General features: G+C 34.2%; 1 protein-coding gene across 4 annotated transcripts in view; it reads left to right on the top strand.

Annotated features, from left to right (window-relative positions):
* SPOCK3 (SPARC (osteonectin), cwcv and kazal like domains proteoglycan 3) overlaps nt 1-15,426 on the top strand; it is a 209,056-nt gene that overhangs the window by 134,429 nt on the left and 59,201 nt on the right. The window lies entirely within an intron of this gene.

The following is a 15,426-nucleotide window of genomic DNA, read 5'->3' as shown; positions in this document are numbered from 1 at the left end:
CATATTATCTCACCTCCGTGTCCCTTAACGTGCATATAATGCAGAAGTAATACAGCATCAGAGAGGTTTTGCAGGGTTTTCCTTCTCTCTTCTGCTTCCTCATTATGGTAGATGTAAAATCAAAGTTTATGCTAGTCAAATGCTACTAAAAAATTAATGACCACAGAAGATCAGCCTATAAATATCTTTTTCTTTTGTATTATTTTTTTCTTTCATATTCTGTGGTGCATTCCCATCAAAATAGGTGCTTGCAATGTTATTTCAGGAGCAGTTGTTAAAATTGACATGAAGATGAATATTTGTGTTCCTTTACTCCAGGCAAAGTTTAGTTACAATGTGTCATCAAGCTCCAATAGTTTATATAGTAATTTTCTTGTATTTAGAATGCATTTGTCAATGACTGTGACAAATAGTAGAATGCGTTTTTTGAATATAAGTAAGTACATAGTAGTGTAGAACACAGCTGAGCAGCTGGCAGTTATTGGATGGACACTACTTCGGGAGTATGGCCTCACTTTTCAGGCCAAGTCCACGAAAATGCTTGTATTAAGGTATGTAACTAAAGATATATAAACTCTTGAGTATATAAACTCTTGATACACTTTACAGATAATCAGGTATGTATATTTAATTTTTTTAAAATATTCAGATACTTTCTTCAGTCTCCGAAATTATGATTCATTTCTCATTAGAAGTGTGAAAGAGATCCAGTGGATAAAATCACACTGTGTGTGGAGGGCAAAGTGTGGTGCAGGTTGCTTAATCTACCCAAATTTTGTTTTTAATTTTACGTGAACCTTTATGACTAGTTTTTTATTCTCAGAGTATCCCATATTTAACATTTTTATTTTTAAAATATTGCTGCCTTTATTCTTTTCAGGTTTTTTTAACACTTTTACTTAATAATCTGTATATTTTAGCAGTGTGTTTGGTGTCAAACAGCTTTTTTGGAGGAAGCATAAAAAAATCAACATTTTAAAATCTTGATGCTATTTTAAACATTTTCCTATTTTAATAGTTAAATTGATTAATTTTTTTATTACCTTATTGTGAGTTTTCAGGTCACATGCCTCAGCTGTTGACAATTCCATTCTATTTCAGAAATGATTGATAGAAATAGATTTTACTATTACAAAATACCTACTTTGTAACAGCAAATGAAAGCAATTTTCATAAAACTGATTCAGTGTATGTCAGTCTTTTTAAATTGGGCTAATCCACCACTCCTTTCATTTTTTATCTGCTTTGTTAGTAAGCAATCTTCTGTAGACATAACTGTCAGTTTACACATAGCCAAAAATAATGTTAAATCATGGCCTGCCCTATTTAGTAATAAAAGAATGTAATCTCTGTGAAATAAATTGATAGCATGCTGGTCCAAATTTTTGCAGCTTCAAGCTTCTTCCAGCACCAATTTGTTTTTCTAAGAAACCTAGGTTTTGCAAAAGGGCCCTCTCAAGATTAAGATTTTGTCTCTATCCCATCCCATAGTCTGTCTCTATCTGTTCCCAAGCAAGCCCGAGACAAAATCACCCTGTATATGTGGGTAACTTTAAAGCCTTTTACAGACCAAATCTATGTTGGACTGTTACAATGAAGGGCTTATGGCTAAGGTACATTGACAAATAAAGATACTGGCAAATGAAAAGAACCAAAAGCAAACACAATCACATTCCTCCTCCCCACTCCCCCAAACCAAACCCAAACAAAAAACCTTGTAACAAACCTTCTTTAGTGAGACTGACCAGTAGTCACTGAGATAAGATGTATCTTGCTTGATTGATTCATGGAATATGCTTTATCAGAATAAACTTATTACTTTATGGACTGGAACATACTATCTTAAGTCTTCATGTATGTAATGCCTTTATGTTGTTCTTTTAAAGCAGTATTAGGTTTCTCTCTAGAACAGAAATAATATAGGCTGGAAGGACAAACTGATAAAAGAATAAGACAAATGGGAAAGTCAAACAAGTATCAGTGTTTATTAAATTGTATTCATATCACAGGAGCAGTATACTGATACAAAATAATGGATGTAGAAAGCACTCAGATTCAGAAAGTATTCTTGAAAAACTGAATTTGCATGCTGTCAAGCAGGATAGCCAGTAAAACAAGAAAAATCAAAGTGCTTAAAGTGAAGTTGAGAAGATAGTTAAAGATTGATTCAGATTTTTAAACTGGTAGGTTGTATTGGAGACATCCATACTTATATGGAGAATAGTCTTTCTCTGAATGGTAGCTTTAACCAGAAGAAGTTAATCTTTTGAAACTAGTATTGCAAGTGTTTTAACTAGAACTATAGCTAAAATAAGCGGAATTGTTTTGGTGCATAATTCTTTTCCAGAAGAAGGTGTCCACACTAAACGCAGGAAGCAATGGATAGGAGCTGAACACAGGGGCTGCTACTGGCTTAGTTATGCTTGTGGAGTGATGGTGGGGAACAGAAAACAGTTCTGAAAAGAAGCCAGTAGAAAGATGGCTCTGGAGCATTAAGATACACTGAATAATGTTCTTAAGGTTGTGTAACTGTCTGAAACATTAAGGTACCTGAGCAAACAGTGGAGAAGATAGTGATGTGCTGTGTCAGTTGAAAAAGAGGATCAAATGAGAAGATTATCTCAGATTTACCAAGTGAAAGCTCATTAGTGATCATGGTTTTGAAGAGGTAGTTAGGTAGAGTAATAGGATTTTTATGACTGTGGGAGGCTTTTGTTTGTGCTTTTTTTTAAACAAATGGAAAGGAATTTTTTTATAAAGGATAGAGAGCAATTAAAGACAGTAGGCATGAAACAAGATTATGTCAACGTAGGGAGCAAATTTTGAGAGTAGCAAACAATCTATTCTGAAAAGAATGGTTTTACAGAAGATGATATCAAAGGCGGCAAATGGCAAAAAAGAGAACTGGCTCACATTTTGTCCCAGTGAAAACATTAAAATATTACAGTAATAATTCTCTGAGAGAAGACCTCAGAGATTGTGCCAGTATAGGGATTGGTATGGAAAATGTTTGTCAGCACTTATTAAAAAGGAAGAAGTTTCATAACACACCTTAAGTGTGTTTAGTTCTCACGTCTCTGACAGCCTTACAGCCCACCCTCAGCATGTCATTTCATTCTTCTTGGAATATCCCATGTCCCAGGGGCAAGGAAGAGCCATAGGTGCCTAAATTGTCTTTGTACTGAAGGCAGCACTCCAAATATGTGAGGAAATGGAAGAAAATGTAACAACAAAGACATTTCTCATTTTGCTTGGATTTATGAATGGCCTGGAAAAGAGAAGGTTCTAGATGGACCTTCTAGTGGAGTTCCAGTACTTGAAGGGGGCCTACAGGAGAGCTGTTTTGCATGTTTTGCAAGGCCATGTTATCTTAAATGCTTTTTTTCCTCTGTTATTTTCTCACTTTGTACCAAAGCATCACTTGTTTTTATGTGTATTTAAACCCAACACCACTTTCCAGTGCACTGAACCATGGAACCTTGGTTTGGATTTTTTTCCTTGAATGTATAACCTTTTCTTGTCTTAGTCACAGTGAGATTTAAACATATGCTTATCAAGTAACAGTGAAGTCAGGGATCATTTTGTTGCTTTAATACAGAACCTGTTTCATGTACCATATTATGATATATGTATATTGATTCTAATTTCTTTCCCTTTTTATGGATCTTTGATTTTCTTCAAAATTATATATTTTTTTATTTCCTTTTAAGGAGGAAATACATAGATTTTGCAGGCACAAAAGAAGATGTACTTAACACTACTTACCCATTTTGGGTTTTTTTGCAATTAACAGAACAGTAAGCATTTGAAAATCTACAGAACTGCAAATGAAGTGAAAATTACTATTAAAAATGTAATTATTCAAATTAAAATTGTTTAGAACTTGCAATTCAATTTAGTAATCAGAACAAAGTGCCTTCTAAAGAGATATTGTAAAAAGATATTCAGCACTTAGCAAGAAACTGAAATACTGTGAAGTTTCAATCAGTAATATTGGACACCATAACAGAAATTTAGACCAGCAGTGCTATTTAAAGAGTTATGCTGTCCCAGAGGGAAAAAAAAAAGCTTTAGTCCTAGTAATTCAGCAGATGACAATGAGGTAAAATACCTGCAATATGAAAGAATCAGCTTCCAAGTCTCACTCTTTGTATTATTACTTGTAATTTTGAAAAGCTAACAATGAAATATTGTAAACATGAACCAGTTACCATGTAGATGTTGCTCTGAAAACAAATTCATATATATCAGGATTGTTTGAATATTCCTTATTCCTTCAGGTTTTCAGTATTTCTGATGCGCTAATGCCAGTATACTGTGGTTTTATATACTTAAGATTCTCTGCTTAGAATACATGTGTAATTTAGAATTCTGAAATTATAACTGAAAGGAGGATGATGATTGTGTAGTTCTGTTGTATGCATACTAATTTAATGGGCTTTAACAAAACACATTTATCATTTGGTAGTGTGATAGTAAACATACTTTTTATCAGAACTTGGGCAAATTACATTTATGGCATTAAAATAATACAATTATTGAATGAAACTGCAGAAGACTGTCTGGGATTCAAGTTTTCTGATGGAATGCCCTGTTACCTCATTCACTTCCTTCCCAAAATCACTTTAACAACTTTGAAATACTCAAAGCCACATATGGAAACACAAATCCAGAAGTTTCTGAGTTGTGTGAATGTCACAACACTGGGTGTTGCAGTGCAGTTCCTTTTCAGTTCAGGACTCTTCGAAACATTAATATATACCTGTCATCATCCTTCCTGGGGGGGGGAAGAAAAAACACACAACAAAACCCAAAGAAGAAGAAACCTTGAAGAAATGAATAGTTGATATTCAGAGATGTTCAAAATGTTTAAGCCAACTCTTAATCAAAATCCTTAAGCTTCTCCTGAGAACATGGATTCCCTTAGGAAACTTGCCTTCTTTCTACCTGTGTCTGTATTCTTCAGGGGTGTGGTTGTGATCTATTCCAATTTCAGTCATTTCTAGCGAAGAACACTGTCCAGCCTATTTACGTGTCCAATAGCATTTAAGTTCTATGCTTTCTGCTAAATTTACACGAAGCAAATAATAATAGACCATTCTTCCACAAGTTAAGACTCTGCTGCTAGCTCTGCTGGCTTGTTTTCCTACAGTAATCTTAAGAGCAAAGCATTTCTTAACTAATAATATAATAATAACCAATAACCAAGTATTTCTTAAAAAAACAGATGCACTCTTGGGCAAGATCTCAAGTAGAGAAAAAAAGTATGAAAGTAAAATAACTTAAGTCTTGAAAGAGCAGATCTGGACATGGATGAGAACTGAGACACAAGGATCTGAAAAATATGACTGTGTATCAGAAGTAGGTCCTCTGCATCATATCAGAGTTGCATAAAAAAAAAAGGTACATCGTAGGCCACCATGGCCTTACTGGAAGAGAAAAATAAAAGTTTGTGTAGCAAAATTTGCCACTCTAGCTCTTCATTCACAGCATGACATATGAAGACCTGGCTTTGTGTTCTCCTGATTTTAGTCCATATGAGTTTGACAAAGAAATGAAGTACCAGCAGCAAAAAATAGAAATATTCAGGCATATTTCTGTGTGTTTCTGCACAAGATAAACTTCTTTAAGTTCAAGAAGAGATACGTTATATAGGGAAAAGCAGCTGTGCTTTGGAATACTAACTCCCACTTGCACAGCATCATGTTGCTTCACTGGCAGGGTGAAAACCGTTATGAACATGGATTTTCATAAATATTTTATTCATTGATAGTATATGTAGCCTTCTGTTTTGGACTGCTTAATAAATAAAATCTAGTGCTTTGAGTTCAAATTAATTTAAACATACATTTTTTGGTGGGTGAAAGAAAGTACAGAGCTGTAGAGGCAACGTGGTGGTAAGAAAGCTAAGAGTGCCTACGTGTGTCAAACTTTTGATCGAAACAGTGATTCTGTAGTGCAGTGATGAAGGATTCATCTAAGTGTAAGTAACAATACAGAATTTCTTTTTTTTGCTTTTGTTTTTACTCCAATTGATGAGGTATAGCTTAAACATCTTAGAAACTTGGATGGGACAACCCCACATGGACTAGTAAGATGGGTTCATATAACTTTTATTACTTTAATTATTATTCCTGTAATTGAAACTAACAAGCACGCCCTTTAGATGCTATTTTAGCTCACCTACAACGTTATAAATATTTCAACTTAGATATGATTAGATAAATTGAACTTGCTTAATTAGTAATGCAATCAGCCAGTATGGCTTAGGAAGCCATATCACATGAAAAATACAGTGTTAATGCATGTTAATAAGCAGACTTAGGAAGAATTTCCATGTCTTTTTATGTGGCTCTATAGCTTTACCATTACTTTTACCACTGACATTACTTAGAAATTTGCATGTATGTTGAAAATCAGTGAAGATCTTTCTTGGCTCATTTTGAACCACAGCAGTCAAGTATTTTTAAGATGATAATTTAGGAGAATATGTTTTTGCTCCCATTTTAAGCTTTTCCTTGAATATTATTTTTCAAATTTGAAGTAGGAACTTGAAAAATGTAAAGTTACTTTTGTCTGAGCTATGTATTCCTTTTTCTGTCTCTCAAGAAATTTTCTCCAAATTACAAAACTGAATGCCAGCAATTATGTACACCAAGTATCTCCTGTGTTCAGTGACATTCTGTGCATCTGTAGCTTGGATGTGCTAGAAATGATGAAGTTTGAAACAAGGAGCCTGATGTAGTACTGAAATTTTTAGTATATGGGCAAGATCTCTGAATAAGAGTTATAATGTATAGACTGAAGTATATGCATGTATGTCAGAAAAATATTTTTTTTTAATATTAGGTACGTTTGCAAGAGGCTGTCAGTGTATTTTCAAACTACATCAATGTTTATAAATTTTGAGAAGCCAAGATCAGAAGAAATGATATAGGTAGGAGTGATATGGTGTATATTTTTACCCCTTTTGTGAATAATTTTTTTAACACTTTCTAAATATTTTTTAAATATTTTTATATTTGAAATATCTTGTTATATACACAATGTTTTGTCGTCAAGGAATACTGAAATATTAATTTGGATATGAGGTAATATCACATTTTTTACACAAAAAATACTAGAAGCATCAATAATAATACTTTTTACTTTACTGGAAACAGTATGTTTCAAGTAAGGATATCACAGGGTTTTGTCATTTAGCATCAATTAAGCTGTACAATCTCATTTGATGGCTCACTTGTTCACTTGTTTGCAAAGTGTATAGAATAAAATGGTTAAGTATGTATTTGCTAAACTGAGTAGGTGCCTGAAAATTTGGAAGGCTGATTTAAAAAGCAGATAGGTCCTTAGAAGGATTTTCAGAAGCTCCTAAATTTCATATATCTCTAAAAGTGACAAAGGAGATAGTAAAGACAGGTAGGTGCCTAATTTCAATAATCCCACTAGGCATCAATGTGCATGTTTCTGTGACTTAATATGTTTTCTAGTTGATCTAGGCTTTTCTTTTTATGCCATTGCACTGCAGACAAGGCAAGAGCTATAGAGATGAACAGAGGAAAAACTGTGCATACAGATTTTCATTTTGTCATATAAATTGCTTTCTCTAGTTCATAGCTTTGTAAACAATGTATCATCAGTTCTCTTTCAACCGCAAAAGATTTTCTTTAATCAGGGTCTTGGTTCAATAGGCACCCTTTCTTTTGTTCTCTGGTTAAAATTCTAGTTGTATGTCTTTATGATTAATATTTCTTAAATGTTATTTTATTTTTTAAATAGTAGTACTTGTTTGCTGAAAAGCTTTTACTGAAACTCCTACTGTTTGCCTAGGTAATGCACATGATTAACACGTTGCTGACGGGACAAAAAGATATCTGTAGATCTGGATGACACTTCATAAACAAATTCACACATTAATTTTTAATTTCTAAAGCTTGAATTAATTGAAAATGTGGTATCTTGGCATTATGTCTAGCTGGTTTTAGTGTGAAATTCTGTATTGCAGCTGCTTGTGCCTTCCTGGGTACATTTTGTACAGAATTATAAAATGGCGTAATAATTTCAAGATAAGCTTTACCACATAATGTCACTAACTTTGGCTATATTTTCACCTCTATTTAAGCCAACCTGAAATGACACGACTGCATAAAGCAGTACCAACCATTGCCTGGAATTGGCCCCTTATGTCAAGCAGCTTTGTGTCTTTCTTCCATGTTCTGTCTGTATCATGTAGTGATCCATGTTGAACTGAACCTGGAACATAAGCTAATAGACATTTGCTCTGCCCACCCCAGCCCCATGATTGGCGACAGGAATCACTAAGCCAGTTAAAGCTTATTGTAGTTTCTTACATATTTTACTTTAGGAGACTCAAATCTGAGGCCATAATTTCACATACCAGTTTTCACAAAATAAAAGCAAATTTTGAGCAGGAAAATGTATGTAAGCTTTGTTAAATAGGGATAAAGTGAGAAAATGGGAAATGTGGATATGCAATACAGTGTGAATGGAAGCTGAAAGCACACTGTACTGGGCAGTGGTAATCAAGAGATCAGCTGTTCAACTTTCACAGATAATCATGTTTAAAAACAGAAGAGAGATCTGTATTGATGCATGAATGTGGAGCTCTACAGGAGGGATTTCTACCAGTAAGATACGTTATGATTCTGGAAGGAATATTTAATACTTCATTCTCTTCTCCAGCATCTCTCTTCATAGTACTTTAGCAAAGAGCTCTTTTCTCAGGGATCCTGCTGATAGCATCATACAAAAATCTCCTTTTGTTGATCTTGTAGAAAATAGGGAAGGAAAACTGTGAGATGTTTTGGTAGGGACATGAAAATTTGAGAGGATATTCCAAATTCTCTCTGCCATTCTGTTTATACTGTAACAGTTGGGTTTTTCTGACCTATGAATGTGGGTAGCAGTGCAAAAGGCACTTGTACAACTTGTAGACCATGATGGTAAGATTTTGAAATTCTCCAGTACATACTGATATCCATATTTTTTACGCCAGAAGGCTGGTTAAGGTGTAGAAGAGCCAGGAGTCAGAAATGCGGCCTCTTACTTTCTTCTCTCTCACTGGATGGCATCAGAATCATTATTCATGACCACAGCTGGTAGTAATAAGAAAAAAGACAAACTTAACGTTTTCGCTATGTAAAAGTATATGTTCAAATTAAGTATTTGTAGCATAGTAACATCAGATGAGTCTGAATTCAGTTAGTCATCAGTATAATTTTTTCTTAGTTGGATAGCATGCCCTATTTAAATTTTAAATGCACAAAAAAGTAATGGATTTCTACAGAGCTCTCATTATTGAAATAAGGTACAATTAAATGTTACAGTCACCTTTCAGTGATGAAACACTTTTAACAGTTGTATAAGTGTTAGTTACTGGTTGTCTAAAAAGGAGTTTACTAAATGCTCAACATTAAATGTGATGGTGTTCCACAAAGCATTTTTTTATGTGTCATAAACCTCAGCACATGACAATTTCTGACAGACTTCATGTTGAATTCACACTTCATCCAATACTGCAAAGTCACCTTTATGTATTAGGAAAGGTTGTGTTAATGTATTTGGCCTAACTTCAGTCTTTGAATATCATGGGCTTGAAGCCCACAATGGGTACAATATGGATTTGAGATCCAGGTGAATGCCCTGACAGCCAACCTCTGCTGACTTACATACTTTTGGGGTGTACCACATCTGCTTCCAGCTGTCCAGTAGGTATAAGGTGAAAGAGAGGATTGGGTTTTTGTATGTTTCACATTGCAGATAATTTATATGTTCAATTAATTTTTCTTTTAGTTTATCTAAAAATATTTAGCATATTCCCAAATCAGATCTCAGGTTTTCAGGAGCTCAGGAGAGCACAATTACTCAGTACCAAACAATTTTGCTGAAGTAAGTTATCCAAGATCCATGGACCTGCATGGATTTTCCTTTCCTTTCATGTAGTCTCCCTCATTCATTCATTACACATTTTTCACTCTTTCCAGCAAATGAACAAGATTTATGCAAGCAATAGTCTTATGACACTGGTTTATTCACAGAGCAGATCTGTCCTGTACTTCCTCATTGAATAAGCTTCATGGCACCTGGTCCACCCACTTTCTCAAAACAAGATAAACTACACAGGAGTCATTCCTGACAGATTTCTCAAATCTTGTTTCTAAAGACAATTCTTAAGATTCAATAAACCTCACCAGCAGTTAGTTTTAATACTTCTCTACTCATGATTAGAAACTCTTAGTACCTAATCTGAAACTTTTCTGTGGAAACTTGAACCAATTATTTCTTCTAATATTCAGCGTGGTATTCTCTTCAGGTGTCTTTCAGATGCCTTTTATTTATTTGAGAGCTGGTATGTGAATCCTCTTTTCTGAACATCCCCACTCCTTGAGCCTATTTCTTAGTGACTGATTTCTAGGCTCCTTATTATTCCTCTTACTCTTTTTTAGGACTTTTTCCAATCAATTCCTGTCTTGTTTAAACCTTCTCACAAAACTGGACAAGTTCCTTTATTTTAAGCACTGCCAGAGCTGTGTGGAATTATTTTACATGATTCATAGGTTGCAGACCTGTTTATATATCCTGGTATGGTAATGTTTTTAAACACCATTCTGTTATTCACAATGATCACTAGATTCTTGTTTTTCCTTTGCAGTGTCTGTCTAGCCACTTGATCCACAGCTTTTATTTCAAATGTGATTATTGTGTCTGTTTAGGAGTAGAACATAGCAGTTTTCCACATTGAATTACATTCTATTTTTAGTTCATTTCAATAATACGGCTATTTTTATTATATTCCTATCCTCTGAAGTTATCTCAGCCTCTTCCATGTTTAATAGGATATCTTTTATTTCATCTTCCAAGCCATTAACAGAAACACAGGCTTGCAAAAGTCCACTCAGTGCAGCCTTGCATTTTAACAGTGAGACACTGATAGTACTCTGAGGATCGTTTTCAACTAGTTTTGTACTCATCTTACCATATGAACACGCAAATAACATTATTTCCCATATGGCTTACCAGGTTGAAATGTAAGAGTGGGACAAGCCTTGGTAAAATCATGGTATTTGCAATCTAATATATCTCTGTTTTCTAGAAGTTCTTCCACAGAATGAAACTAGTTCTATTACGATTTGTCTGATAAAACCCTATAGCATAGTCCATCTCCTTTCTTATGTGTGGCCTGAAATCAAACTTAAAAGCTGGTTTTTCTGTCATTTCTGAGATTATTTTATTTCCTTACTTCATTTTTCGTGGGTTTTTTTTTCCCAGTACATTTTCTGGCCTTCACAGTTTCTCAATGGCTGTAAGTTTGCTCAGCCAGTTCAAGTGTTCAAGGATGTAAATATCAAATTCAAGTGATATGAAAACTTCTAGACTTTATAAATATTATTTAAATATTCTTTCTTGCTCAACACAGATTTTACCTCTGTACACGTGACACCAATGCTGACATATGACTCCTTTCTGTAGAGGTTTCCCATGTGTTTGAAGTAATGAAAAGTTTTCCCAAGTCACAGGTTTTATCAGTGTCTTCCCCTTATAATAATGAGATGCATACTGTCATTCACTTTTTAAAAATTAGGTCACTTGGTCACAGGAGGATGATTTGGGTTTTTTTCTAAAGTTAAACAATTATATATGAAAATGTATTGTATTTACCTGGAACTTAGTTTACAAGTACAAGGGAAGGTAATACAATGAAGTGTATCCCGTCCTTATATTCATGACGATGAAATGCACACAAAAATAGTAGGCTTTTTCCTTGTTGGGTTTTTTTTCATTTTTTTCACTATTTTACTGTGGAAAAGTGAGTGGTGGGGTTTTTTTCCACTTTTTGGAAAAACTAGGCTCTTTATGTGTATAGGATACAGAGAACCATTTGGCAGCATTTGACAGGTAGCTGCTTTGCAATGGAAGGTGGCAAATCTTAATGAATTATATTACTCTCATTTAATCTTTCCAACTCTGTAACAGTACTTCTAGGAGTGGAGTTCATGTATATCAAAATAACATGCACTGTACTAGTTTGAAAAACACAACTATTCTCACCTTTACTGTAGTAACAGTAAAGCTGCATAAGTCATGTCTAAATATGACATACGTTCTTCGATGTTCTTGCCACAGATTTTAATTGTTTATCTCTGGTTCACTAAACAGCTACTTTCAGCAAATGTTGAAGAATGTCAAGTGCATTTAAGACTGAAGAGGTTGGCAAGCAGGCAGAATATTAAGTAAACAAATTGCATTTTTAGGTGGGACAATTGACAGTGATTGGTGAGGATTTTTTTCTTCCTGAAATGTGTTTCCAAGAGATCCTGACATGGTGCATATTCTTTGTTTCTGTTGAAATGATTTTTTTTAAACACCGTGCAGCCTATTGCTCTGATGTCAGAAATACCCCTTCTTCTGTCTTGAAACTAAATGTGTGGAAATTCAAACAGTTGAAGTATCCTTTGAATCAAGTGTACAAATGAGACATGGTGAAATTCCAGTATACAAAATAGTCTCAGAGAAAAGGGGAATCAAGATCAGACAATAAAAGTTAGATATATTCAGAAGCAAAGTAGTATCTTTTCATTCACATAAGGGAATGTGGTGAAAGTACCACAAGCAGTTAACAGCTTTTAAACCCAGTATAAATAAGAAATACTGTGAAATCCAACTGATGAATTTCTTTAAAAATTCATTACTTATTTTCCTCATAGAAAAGTTTCTAATAAAGCCAAATAAATTTGAATTATTTTATTGCTATAAATAACACATTATTACATGTATTTTCCTACTGTTTAAACTATTCAGAAATTTCCCCCACAAAACAAATTATTTAATCACTGTTTCAAAACACTAACTCTGCTTTTTACCACTCCTTATTGTGTTATCCTATTATGTATGCCACAGATTTCTTCTTAAATGAGGTTTTTCAGGTAGATTGGTTGCTCTTCTACCAGTTTGAGAGTAACATTGAAAGATGTCTTACCCACCTTTCTTTAAATGAGCTTCTTTTGCAGTATCCCAGTGCATTGTCTATTTGGTGAATAAAGGCAAGGGGTTTGAAACAGTTACATTCCTGTATCATTAACTGCTGATAGGAAGTTGTCAGAATAGCCTATTAATTCATTTCTGACTTACACAAGCACCATGATGTTGCTTTGTTTCTGGAGACAAGACTAGCTGTCTATTGATAGAATGAGTTCAGTGGGTGTAAAATTCTAGCATAGTTGTGACCAGGGGTACTGATTTGCAAGTGTTACATGCTGACCTTGCACTCACTAATCAGCTGTCAGTGTCTGTGGCAGGTGTCATGCATTAGGGTTTTTTTATCATTTAAAAAAGCAATTATATTTGCAAATAGGGCTGAGTAGACAACTTTAAAGAAAAATCAAAAGGGCTAAACTCACAACTCGTTATGTTATCTGGTGCAGCTTTGAAGTATTTACTATTTTCTTCAGCAACAGTCAAGTGAAACACAATAGCAGCACTGGAGTCTGTAAAAATTAATCTCTCAAGGAAGGGATTAAAGAAATCTTAACCCAAAAAACTATTCTTCTGTTTTGCACTATTCATATTCTGATTCTTAGTAAAACAAACCTGAAACAGGTTTCCATGCCCAGTTTCATGCCCAGTTTTAACGGGTGATCCCATTAAGATCAGTCACCAACAGGAGTAATCAAAGTCTAAAGCACACTTTTTTTTGTAGGTTTTACTCCTTAAGCTACTAAGATTGAATAATAAAAATTCTTAGGTGTTAAGAAAAGGGAAGATATCTCTTCTGAACAGAAACGCATTAAATTTGGGCTATGATGCATTCTACTAAGTCTGAAGATTGTTTCGAGTATTAAAATATGTCACGCACTGGCTGGAAGGAGGTCTGGCAGGCATCATGGCTAATGCAAGCACACTCCTGTACAGCCAGAATAACGGTGCAGGACTACAAAAGATAGCCATTTGTTTGATAGTCAGTATAGGCAGAGCTGTTTGCTTTGCTTGTATTTTCAGGTCCCTTATGAAGCACAAGTGCTATTTGTATAGCTTTGAATTTGAGAAGACCTGTTGGGTTTTTTTGTTGGAATTAAAATATTATTTTAGCCTCATTGTCCTTTAACTGAGCCTTTTTGGCATTCAGAACTGAACTATCCTGATGATTTTATATAAATACACGAAATATGAGTTATTCTTTTCTCTGTTTTCTAATATGCCTTTTTTTTGGTACTGGTAGTGGTGCAAAATGGTATTATTCCAATAGAGTGATGAGCTCAGATTGTGCTAGGTAGAGAGCTGCCTGTCAGTGTGACAGGGTTAGACATGTTTAAATTAGCAGTGCTTATATCTGCATACTAGTGGAAACCTCAAGTGCAGTCTTTCAGGAGGTTCTTTTATTCTTACATCTCTAGAGTGCTCCCACCTTTTACTCATTTTTAGGAGAGAGAGAAATTTTAGAATTTGCCAGAAATCCTGATAATTGAATAATGGAAGTGTGTTAGGCTAAGTTAGATGGCCAAACAGACAATGATTATGGGAATATAAGGCACAAATTTTGGTGAGTTTGTTTTTCTGTAGTGTTGTGATGCATAGAAAATGCTTAATATTTTTATTACTCAAACTGGTTTTCTGACTCCTGGACATTTAAGTTTTATGTCCTTTATTTGACTAATGCGACATTGTCCATCCTTTGCTCAAGGATGAAGTGTTCTCCATAACCATCTTCCTCCTTTCATTTTCTAAAGACTTTCTTTGTAGATACTTTCTTTTTTTTTTCCTTTGTTTTGATTTGTCTTTTTCCTGATACTGCATTGACAAAATGTCCTGCGGAAAGATCTGTATGTCAAGAACTTTTCTTTTGGAATGAAAGTAAAGCTTTTCAGTAAAAGTGTCTATGTTCGCAATAATGTTATTTTCTATATATGGGGTCTTTATGTTATTTTTATATGATTGAAACAACAATTAAATTTCCTGCTTAGATTTAGTTGTTTGTTTTTTTAATGGTGTCTGAATTGGAGCTGTAAGTATACAGATCACAACCACACAAATTAATCTTTTTTTTACTGGAGAAGACTGTCACTGTGTGCATCAGGCACAGCTTTCTGTTTTATTTATTACTTATTTTTACTAGTGCGCTGTCATGTTAAAGGTAGAAATTAAGTGACAAATTCTATAATAATTCACTATTAATCACTTTCTATCAATAATTAATTTTGTCTCATTGTTTATTTGTTCATAGAAGACAAATAAATTCAGTCTCCTTCCACTTAATATGCATATTCAAATCAGTCTAACACCACAAGTCCATTCCTACTTGAATTGAACCTGAAACTGTAGCCAGATCAGGGAACAAAAACTTTGTATCTTTATCTGAACTAATTCTTAGTATAAAGGTAGCATATAAAGCAGGAAAATTTTCGTGGTATC

The sequence above is a fragment of the Apus apus genome, chromosome 4, assembly GCF_020740795.1.
Source record: "Apus apus isolate bApuApu2 chromosome 4, bApuApu2.pri.cur, whole genome shotgun sequence".
NCBI lineage: Eukaryota > Metazoa > Chordata > Aves > Apodiformes > Apodidae > Apus > Apus apus.
The sequence above is the reverse complement of the archived record's forward strand: the minus strand, read 5'-3'. Positions and strand labels throughout refer to the sequence as shown.